Genomic DNA, 10,418 nt, shown 5'->3' with positions numbered 1-10,418 from the left:
TCTAGGTCTAGTAATGACTCTTTAAATAAACGTATATAGTTTTTCCACCAGTTTTGGTGAAGCCTTTTTTGCATGACATGGATGCAAAATAATGCATGAAATTTGAAGTCTGAATTACTCATTAAAGTTAGAGAAAGATCTAGAAAGGAGATCCCTGAGTACAGAGAGACAGAGATCTCCAACATTGTCAGGAAATAGCCAAGAATCACAGGAAGAAAGCAATCTGGAGTATTAGTTTGTAAATGCCCACAACATGGATTTCTAAAGCCGTTTCCCTGCCTTCCTAAATGAGGAGCAAGAATATTCATCCAGAGCCATTGGCCTCCTTTCTCAAACTGCACTATGGAATCATAATCCCAATGCAATTTTTTTAGGTTCTAAGAAGAGTTTCTTTCTAGAAGTTTCTTCTAAAATTTTCTTAATAATAGGAAACAAACAGGGTTGCTGGAGGGGTGGTGGGTGAGGGGATGGGGTAACACAGTGTAATGGACATTAAGGAGGGCACTTGATGTGATGAGCACTGGGTGTTATATGCAACTGATGAATCACTAAACTCTACCTCTGACACTAATAATACACTAACTATATGTTAATTAATTGATATTAGGGGCACCCGGGTGGCTCAGTGGTTGAGCATCTGCTTTCGGCTCAGGTCGTGATCCCGGGGTCCTGGAATTGAGTCCCTCATCGGGTTCCCGGCAGGGAGCCTACTCCCTCTGCCTATGTCTCTGCCTCTCTCTGTGTGTCTCTCATGAATAAATAAATAAAACAATTTAAAAAAATTAATTAATTTTAAATTTAAAAATAAAAAAATAAGGAAGAAAATTTTCTTTCCAGCTACATCCCAGCAATAAAGGATTTTTAGCCCCAACTCTTAGCAGAGCTAAAAGATGCACATTTGTTATGGAAAAACAAAAACAAAAATGAAAAAGATCAGAGAGAACCCCCAACTATGATAATAAACTCTAGAAAAATACAATTGTTTTAGCCAACAAGTAATAGCTTGCTTTGAATATATAAACAGAATGAATCGGAGACTGGTTTCTGCTTTGCCAGCCCTGGTTTACATGAAGACATACTTTTAACACCTCCATAAATACTGCTAATATCTGGGAAAGAAAATGGGTTAGGACTGAGTGCCGGGGAGATGCGACCTGGGGTGATCTTGTATGCCACTGCATCTCCTAGAAAAGCATCCAGAGCTGACCTCCCACTCCCACTGCCGAAGCCTTCATCACTCCCACACATTGTGGTGAAATCCTGAGACGGCTTAGGTGCCAACATAAATTCCCAAGCGAAATCCTATTTCTTATTGTTCCTAAAAGGAAGACATAAATACAAATGTGAAAGAAGGCAAGAAGCCTGAACATAGACTAGGCAGTCTCTGTGTGTGATGTGAATCTACATATAGGGACCCTATTCCCAAGCAGCCTCAGGCTACTTCTCTTCAGAACATGAAGACAGTTCACACAGGAGTTTGGGAAATAGGTCCCACACATTTGGCATTGCCTGCTGCAAAGTGTTTCTCAGAAAGTGAGCAATTAAGCACATGCTATGGGACCATCCCAAGGGCCAGAGCCAGAGAAGTGGTGCCACTACCATGGGGATTCTCAATCTCAGGGTCCTTGGGCTGCAGCTTATCAGGGTAAGGGGTGTCACGGGGCTGAAACCCATTCCCAGGCTCTGACCTCCCTTCTGTTGAAGTGGATTTGTTCTGTCACTTGCAGTAAGGACCTCTTCATGTGCCAGGAGCACCCCATAACCTTTGTGCTAATTCCCATGACATCCTCTGTGTCTCCCTGTAGGATTCTGTGAACAGGTCTTTCGAAGAGCAGAGAGAACAAAAGATGTCTTCGGCACATCTGAAGTCTGCTGCTTGTGTGTGCCTGAATGTGGGGTCATGGTTTGAAAAAGGCTGAGAACCCCCTACCTTGCACTAAAAGGTTTTCAATACACTGAGACACATTTTTTAAATGCACTCCTATAAGCCATGTTAGACCCAATTCATTTGTGTATTCAGTTCAATTGCATCTGAATCGACTGGTTCCCGATTGAGTGAATGCAAAAAATTCTAAGATGTCACTTTCATTGTCTTATGTTCTTCTCTTTTAAAAACTATAAATTAGCCACCATGGATCAAAACTTTGTTATAGATCAGAGATTCCAGATGGGAAAAGAGTACTACAACAAGTCAATTACAACCCCAGGATAATTCACGTGTAAAACCCTCTGAGTGTTAAAAATTCTATGCAGATAATTTCTTAGCTATTTCTCAGGAACAAAGATTGCAGGAATACGAGAGTCATGCAAATGATGGTTGGAAGAATAAGTATGTTCTTTAGCTCACTTCACGTATATTTTAAATCACTGTAAAAACTGTTTAATTGGTATGTCGATGAAGACTCAACAGAGGAAATGAAGTTGTGTGTGTGTGTGTGTGAGAGAGAGAGAGAGAGAGAAAGAGAGAGAGAGAGAAATTGTCTCTATATTATACTGTAGAGACTAAGGGTTTATTTAAATTGATGACTGCCTAACAAGTTGAAGACGTATAATACATAACTTTAAAAGCAAAAACAACATGACACAAGGAAAATCCAGAATGGTATCGAGACTAGTATTTGCAAAGATTATAAACTTGCTTCTCCTTTTTAGCCCCATTGGTAAACACCTCATGGAGTATACTTACCCATTTTCATTGGGGGGCTGCAAAATAGAACCCTATTAAAGTGACAGTCCCCAAAAAGCTCTTGTTAAATAATCATGGCAATAATTTCATTATGCAACTTTAATGATTTAAATAATCTGAATAACTTTGTGTTTAATATATGTAATGTCAATAATCATTACTAGTGTTTTGTTGATAATTGTGAATTATTAAATCATTGGATAATTATTAATTATTGATAATGTAAGTAATTTAACAAATTTGAACAACTTAAAGTCAGTTTTGTCATTTTAAACATTTATAACTTAATTCACGCAGCGACATGAGCAACAATTGACTGAGCACTCTCCTATGTGCCCTGGCGCTGTGCTAGGCACAACTCACATGTCTTTGCTCAACCTTGCAAAACTGCGTTCTTTACATATCATGATTTGGTAGAAAAGCAACTAAGGCTCAATGAAGTTAAGAAACTTGCACAAGGGCACACAGCAAGAAAGCAGAGGATCCAGGTCCATGTTACGATATCATGCAGTAAATCCAGTTTTATGTACTTCACAATGACAATAAAAAAATTATAGAACAATGTTTAAATAAAACTTAATCCTATGCAACATGAAATGCAAAATTTTGTGTGGAAGCAGTCATGTCCATCTTCCTGCTTGGTTACTGAGTCAAGGTGTAGCCACTGCAATGGTGTACTGATTCTAGGTCCTCTACAGTCCCCAGCGTGGAGGTGAGGTCTCCTATGAGGGTCAAAAGTCACAGGGACTGTAAGCTATCTCCACCTACTGCAGATGACAATGATGAGTGTGGCTCTACAGCCGTACCAGTGGTTCTTATTAGTGACCAGGACATCTATCTATATGATGTCAGCAGTTGATTCTGATAGATATAATTCCCATCAGGACTATATGTTGGAATAGGAATTGCCAGCATCATTTAATTATGAGTTTCATGATCAAAATGGACATTGCCATTATTGCCTGGTAAGTAGTGTTGCTGAAAATATATCCAACTACATTTCAAATGTTAATTCCTGAGCTCATGCTTACTTTTTTTTGTTTTTTAGATTTTATTTATTTATTTAAGAGAAAGAAAGAGAGTAAGAGAGAGGGCATGAACAGGGGGGAAGGTCAGAAGCTAGCTCCCCACTGAGCAGGGATCTCCATGCTGGCCTTGATCTCAGAACCCTCAGATCATGACCTGAACCAAAGGCAGCCACTTCACTGACTGAGCCACCTAGGGGACTCCAAGCCCATACACACTTTAAAGAATATTCAATCCATATGTTGCTGATGTGTTTACATTTAACGCACCATGCTGTTGCGTTAAAGAAATGATACTGATGTCCAAAAGGCTTGTAAACATAATTTCACGTGTTTTCTCTTTTAATATGCTATCTTCCAAGAAGAGTCAAAGAATTAGAACAAACGCTGGATGTTGTAAGTGTATTTTTGCATTATCAGAACTCGACAATGAACCTCAAACTTAGCCAACATCTCTTCCCATTATCAACCAGTACTGTTATATTGAAATTGGAATTGTTGCCATATATTGAAATAAAAGAATGCCATAAAAAGCATAAAGCAGGGATCCCTGGGTGGCGCAGCGGTTTGGCGCCTGCCTTTGGCCCAGGGCGCGATCCTGGAGACCCAGGATCGAATCCCACATCGGGCTCCCGGTGCATGGAGCCTGCTTCTCCCTCTGCCTGTGCCTGTGTCTCTGCCTCTCTCTCTCTCACTGTGTGCCTATCATAAATAAAAAAAAAAAAAAAAAAAAAAAAAAAAAAAAAAAGCATAAAGCATACTCAAGCCTCTGCTATATCATTGTCTAAATATAAAATTGGGATCCCTGGGTGGCGCAGCGGTTTGGCGCCTGCCTTTGGCCCAGGGCGCGATCCTGGAGACCCGGGATCGAATCCCACGTCGGGCTCCCGGTGCGTGGAGCCTGCTTCTCCCTCTGCCTGTGTCTCTGCCTCTCTCTCTCTCTGTGTGTGACTATCATAAATAAATAAAATTGAAAAAAAAAATTAAAAAAAAAATAAATAAATATAAAATTGCCAGCATAATATAAAATACATTGTACCTTTATTGAATCAGCAAAACTACAGCCCTTCGGATCAACTCATTCCTGGCACATCTAGAGGTAGCCAAAAGAGGGGGGAAAGGCAGACATACCCAATTCAGGACCTTTGTCTACTGCCATACTACTTCCAGATCTGTATTTGGTTCCAATCTGCACTAAAGTAAAGTAATTCATATTCATACACACGGCATAGTATCTATTTAGTTTTCAGGAACTGTCTTTAATCTGGTGAAATTTTAAAAATGAACATGTAAAAATAACCATAGTACTTTTCAAACCACAGAGAAACAATTAATTTCTAGCCTCATCAGCTCCAGGACAGCATGATATTGTCCTTAGGAGGGGAGAGAATTTTAGAGAATATATGATATATTAGAAAGTGAATGATTATTCACAGCCATGAGGCCAACCCATGTTTCAATAAGACAGATTGCCCTGGAGTGTTCCGGTGGCAACCAATGATAACTCATGATCCTGAGACAGAGTGAGTAAAAATTACAGAGAATTGATGAAAATCAGGAGCAAGAGGACAAATGGCTCCAAAGAGAAGAATCTGTGATTATTATTTCCTAAGCCTTCAGGAAGGCTTGATAGAGCTTGAATCTATTTCCTTTGAAAAATCTATAGAACCGTAGACACTATATGTCAGCGTGAAAATGGCTGCATTTGTTTCTTGCCAATGGCAAATGATTTAACTCTTTAGTATGGATGTAGGAATCCGTTCCCAAGGGAAGATGCATTTCTAAGGAGATGGCTCATATGGTTTACTGTCTTCCCATCGGTCAAGTGCATACTCAGATATGTAGGGGTTATGGGAACTTCAGTGCCTCTACACTATTGATGAAATAGTAGTCGACTTCCATATTTTTATGGGAATATTTTTAAAAAATATTTTTTAAAGAAACACATTTGTTTCAGATCTTGAAATGATTAACTAAGTAACAGAACAGTAATTGACACTTTATATTTGTTTTATATTTGTTATTGCCATGAATTTATTTGGAAATGAGAAAGGACCCTGAAAATCCAGGTAGGACTCACAGCACCCTGGTGAGTACATTCTGTATATGAATGAGTCTTCAAAATTGACTGCTAATAGCTGAAGGCTTGGGGTCATGGTGTTAGGTTTTTTTTTTTTTTTTTTTGTAATATGGCTATGTTCTCTACAATTACCTAAAAATAAAAACTTATAGCAAGGCACTTCCTGGGATATCTATTGGGTCACTTAATTTTGTTACCTCAAAATCAATCCTCTGTGTTACTGTCATATTATATGTATTTTTTATGCCTCCATTATTCTTCCTTATAAAGGAGATATGCCAAACACTGTTGCCTCTGACTTTTCCTTAACTTTTGAAAAATTGAAAGAAGTACTTAATCTAGCACTAATTCATGTTTGGGTGTTTATATATCATTAGAATCCGAATAACCTACATTTTATCTAATGGTGTCTCATAGCCAAACATTGTCATTCTGAAATTTATTTGTACTTATTGGACTTTAAGTAACATGGACAAAATTTATCTTTCTTTTTAAAATAGACTCACAGTTTAAAACCACACCATCTATGATATGTGTTTCTAATTCACTCCTACATCCAGGTGAATATAAAATGATCTTAGAAAATTCATTATGGAGCTTGGCTTTAGTGTAAGAAATTGGAACACCCTACTTGAAAACGTTAGCACTCCTTCAATATCATTGCATTTGATTGTTCAGAAAGTAATTAGGCTTTTCAAAAAAATTAAATAAAATAGATAAACTGATCCTGAAAAGTGTTTTAGGAAAAAGTGGAAGTTTTTAGCAAGTCAAAGGAAAACATGATACTGAAGCAATGTCTAATGCCTTTCTCTCCAAATGAGGGGCATGACTAGCTTACGATTCTGCTGGAAGGCAGCAGGACGCCCTTGCAGTGCTGGGTAAGTCCCTCTAAAGGCAAGCATGGCCTAAATGTGTCTTGGGGCAGTTAGCTGGTCCCTTCCAGAAATCCCACATAATCCAGTGAGCATAGCTCATTTTAAGACAACATTTATCAATGACTGCAGAGGTGAAACTGTCATCATAGTCACATCCCAAATCCTCCAGATAAGCTTGTGTAGGTAGGAGAGAGATTTCCCAGAATGCTTTGCTGCCCTTCAATCTCTCTACAGTACTAGAGGAGAGAGTCCAATCTTTTAAGCATACTCTCTGACCTCAACTGTCTCTAACCAGACCTGGAATCTTTGCAGTAACCGCAGAATACTGTGCCACCACTGTACTATGAACACCTCTTTTGCAGTCATCACTGTATTATAGTTACTTCTTTGGAAGTCCATCTTTCTAGACTGTGAGCTTCTTTTTTTTTAATTTTTTAAATTTTTATTTATTTATGATAGAGAGAGAGAGAGAGAGAGAGGCAGAGACACAGGCAGAGGGAGAAGCAGGCTCCATGGACCGGGAGCCTGATGTGGGATTCGATCCCTGCTCTCCAGGATCACGCTCTGGGCCAAAGGCAGGCGCTAAACCGCTGTGCCACCCAGGGATCCCATAGACTGTGAGCTTCTTGAATCCTGGTCTGCATTTTATTTTGTCCTCCAAATTATGATTATTAAAATGTTAAACATATGGGAAAGTTGAAGGAATTTTAGGGTGAACATCTACATTCCCTAATGTGATTCTACATTTAACATTCTGTCGTATTGCCTTCATCATAAATCTATGCATCTGTTATTCCTCCTTCCAACTATAAGTCCATCTGATTGTTTTTTATGCACTTCAATGTAAATTTCAGATCGGTAAACTTCACCATATCCAATTCACCATGCATAAAAATAACTAGAGTTAAACATTTTTATAAGATTATTGAAGGTAAAAATTATATATATTAAGACCCACAAATCTTAAGGATAGCATCTGATGAGTTCTGACTAATGAATTTACCTGTGCAAATTTCTTTTTCCCCCAAAATACCTTTTTTCTTATAATTTTCTGAATACAATACAAAGTATTCTGTGACTAGAGGTAGTTTACTTCTTTCTTTATAATTTGAATGACTTTTATTTTTTTCTGTGCATAATCTTTGCAGCTTGAACCACCAGAACAATATTGAATAGAAGTAGACAGAGTAGACACCCTGTCTTGTTTCTTATTCGAAGGGAAACATTCAGCTTTTCACCATTAATATTATGTTAGCCTTTCTTTCTTTCTTCTTTCTTTCTTTCTTTTTCTTTCTTTCTTTCTTCTTTCTTTCTTTCTTTCTTTCTTTCTTTCTTTCTTTCTTTCTTTCTTTCTTTCTTCTTGTTTTGTAGAAACCCTTGATCAGGATGATGTAGTGTTTGCTTCTATTCCTCAGTTGTTGACTGTTTTGCAATGAAGAAGGGGGAGTGGTTAATTTAATCAGATTCTTTATGTCTATTGAGAAGATTGTGTGTTTCATTCTTCCTCCTATTAAATAATATATGGCATTGATTAATTCTGTATGTTAAACCAACTTTACACTCCTGGAATAAATTTAACTTAGTCACAGTGTATAATCAATTTTATGTGTTACCTGATTTGGATTGCCAGTATTTTGTTGAAGATTTTTTGTTTACATTTATGAAGGATATTGGTCCATAGTTTTCTTTTCTTTCTTTTTTATAGTTTTCTTATCTTGTGATAGCTTTGTCTGGTTTTGGTAGTAGAGTAATGCTGACTCATAGAATGAGTTTGGAAGTGCTTCATCATCTTCTATTTCTCTTGAGAGTTTGTGAAGGATTTGTATTTTTCCTTTACCATTTGGTAGAATTCACTAGTGAAGCTATCTATTTCTGGGCTTTTCTTCATAGGAAGTTTATTATTATTATTATTATTACTATTATTATTATTTCAATGTATTTACCTCTTAAAGGTCTATTTATAGTTTTTATTTCTTCCTCAGATAATTTTGTTATTTATGTCTTTCTAGAAACTTAGCTATTTCATCTCACTATCTAATTTGTCAGTGCACAATTGTCCACAATGTTCCCTTATAACACTCTTGGGATATAGGTTATTGTTATAAATTATTGTCATAAGTTTACTGTTTTGAGTTACAGGACTTCACACAGTAGGAACTCTTTAGCCTCTCTCTCTCTTTTCATTCCATATTTTTGAGATATAATCATGTTGTTGCATGCTGAAAATGTGATGTTTTGTTTTGTTTTTATTTTCCTTTTTGGAGAGGAAGTTTGAGTAGCATAACACTATATGTATATACCACAGTTTGCTTATGCAATTGCTTTTGGATGGACACCCAAACTGGTTTTAGCTATTGCCAAATAAAGCTGATATGGACTTCTTAAAAAATGTTTTCTGTCATTATAAATTCTTTCTCTTGGATACATAACTAGAAATGGGGTTGCTAGATTTAAGATGGATGAATTATTAGAAACACACACCAAAAAAAATGGAACTAATAAATTAGTTCTGCAAGGTCACAGAAAAAGATCAACATAGAAAAATCCAAGGTTGGAGATCCCTGGGTGGCTCAGTGGTTTAGCAGCTGCCTTTGGCCCAGGGCATGATCCTGGAGTCCTGGGATCAAGTTCCACATCAGGCTCCCTACATGGAGCCTGCTTCTCCCTCTGCCTGTGTCTCTGCCTCTCTCTCTCTCTCTGTGACTATCATAAATAAATAAAAATTTTAAAAAAATTAAAAAAAAAGAAGTGCAATATCTGTATAGTGAAAACTAAAAACATAATTCAAAGAAATTAAAGACCTAAATTCATAGAAAGCCATTCCATAGCATAGACTGGAAAATTCAGTATTAAGATGGCAGTTCTCCCTCATTTTTGCCCTGGTTGCTTGAAGCTCAGCCACCATCACGAATGACACAGTAACTCTCTGGACCAAGAAGTTCATGACTAACTGACTACTCCAGCAGAAACATATGATCATTGATGTCCTTCACCCTGGAAAGGCAAGAGTACCTAAGACAGAAATTCAGGAAAACCCAGCCAAAATGTATAATACCATACAAGACATCATATTTGTATTTGGATTCATAACCATTTTTGGTGGTGGCAAGATACCTGACTTGATTTATGATTCCTTGGATTATGAAAAGAAAAATGAACCCAAACATAGACCTACAAGACATGGCCAGTATGGGAAGAAAAGGACGTCAAGAAAACACCAAAAGAAATGCAAGAGCAGAATGAAGAAATTCAAGGGGACTGCAAAAGCCAAGGTTGGTGCTGGCAAAAGATGAGCTGGAGATTGGACAATAGAAGGAGTAAAGATTCCACAGTGTCTCTATTTGTGGTGATTGTGCAAATTTTTGAGGATTAATAAACTAGGAACGTTAATGTGTCTGGTTGTTTGGGGGAGAAAAAGGTGGCAATTATCTCTAAAATGTTCTACAAATTCAATGCAGTTCTTTCTAAAAATCCTAGCTTTCCAAATTCATATGGAAATAAAAACACCAGAATAACCAAAATAATTTTGAAAAAGAACAAAGCTTCTGAAATACTCATGCTTCTTGTTTTCAAAACTTACCACATGGCTGTGGTAATCAAGGGAGTATCATACTGGCATGAAAACAGACATTGAAATCAATAGAATGAAATTGAGTGTCATAATTGCACCTTGATTTATTTTTTAAGCTTTTATTTAAATAAGTAAACTTTTAAATTGATTTTTCAATGGATGTCAAGACTGAGGGGAAGAA

The 10,418-nt window shown here is 37.2% G+C and overlaps 1 pseudogene; it reads left to right on the top strand.

The window, feature by feature from the left end:
- Window positions 1-3,628: 3,628 nt before the first annotated feature.
- On the top strand, window positions 3,629-9,959 carry LOC140609391 (small ribosomal subunit protein eS24 pseudogene; annotated as a pseudogene).
- Window positions 9,960-10,418: the final 459 nt, after the last annotated feature.

The sequence above is a fragment of the Canis lupus genome, chromosome 2 (assembly GCF_048164855.1).
Source record: "Canis lupus baileyi chromosome 2, mCanLup2.hap1, whole genome shotgun sequence".
In the NCBI taxonomy this organism is placed as follows: domain Eukaryota; kingdom Metazoa; phylum Chordata; class Mammalia; order Carnivora; family Canidae; genus Canis; species Canis lupus.
This window is presented reverse-complemented; position numbering and strand designations above follow the sequence as displayed.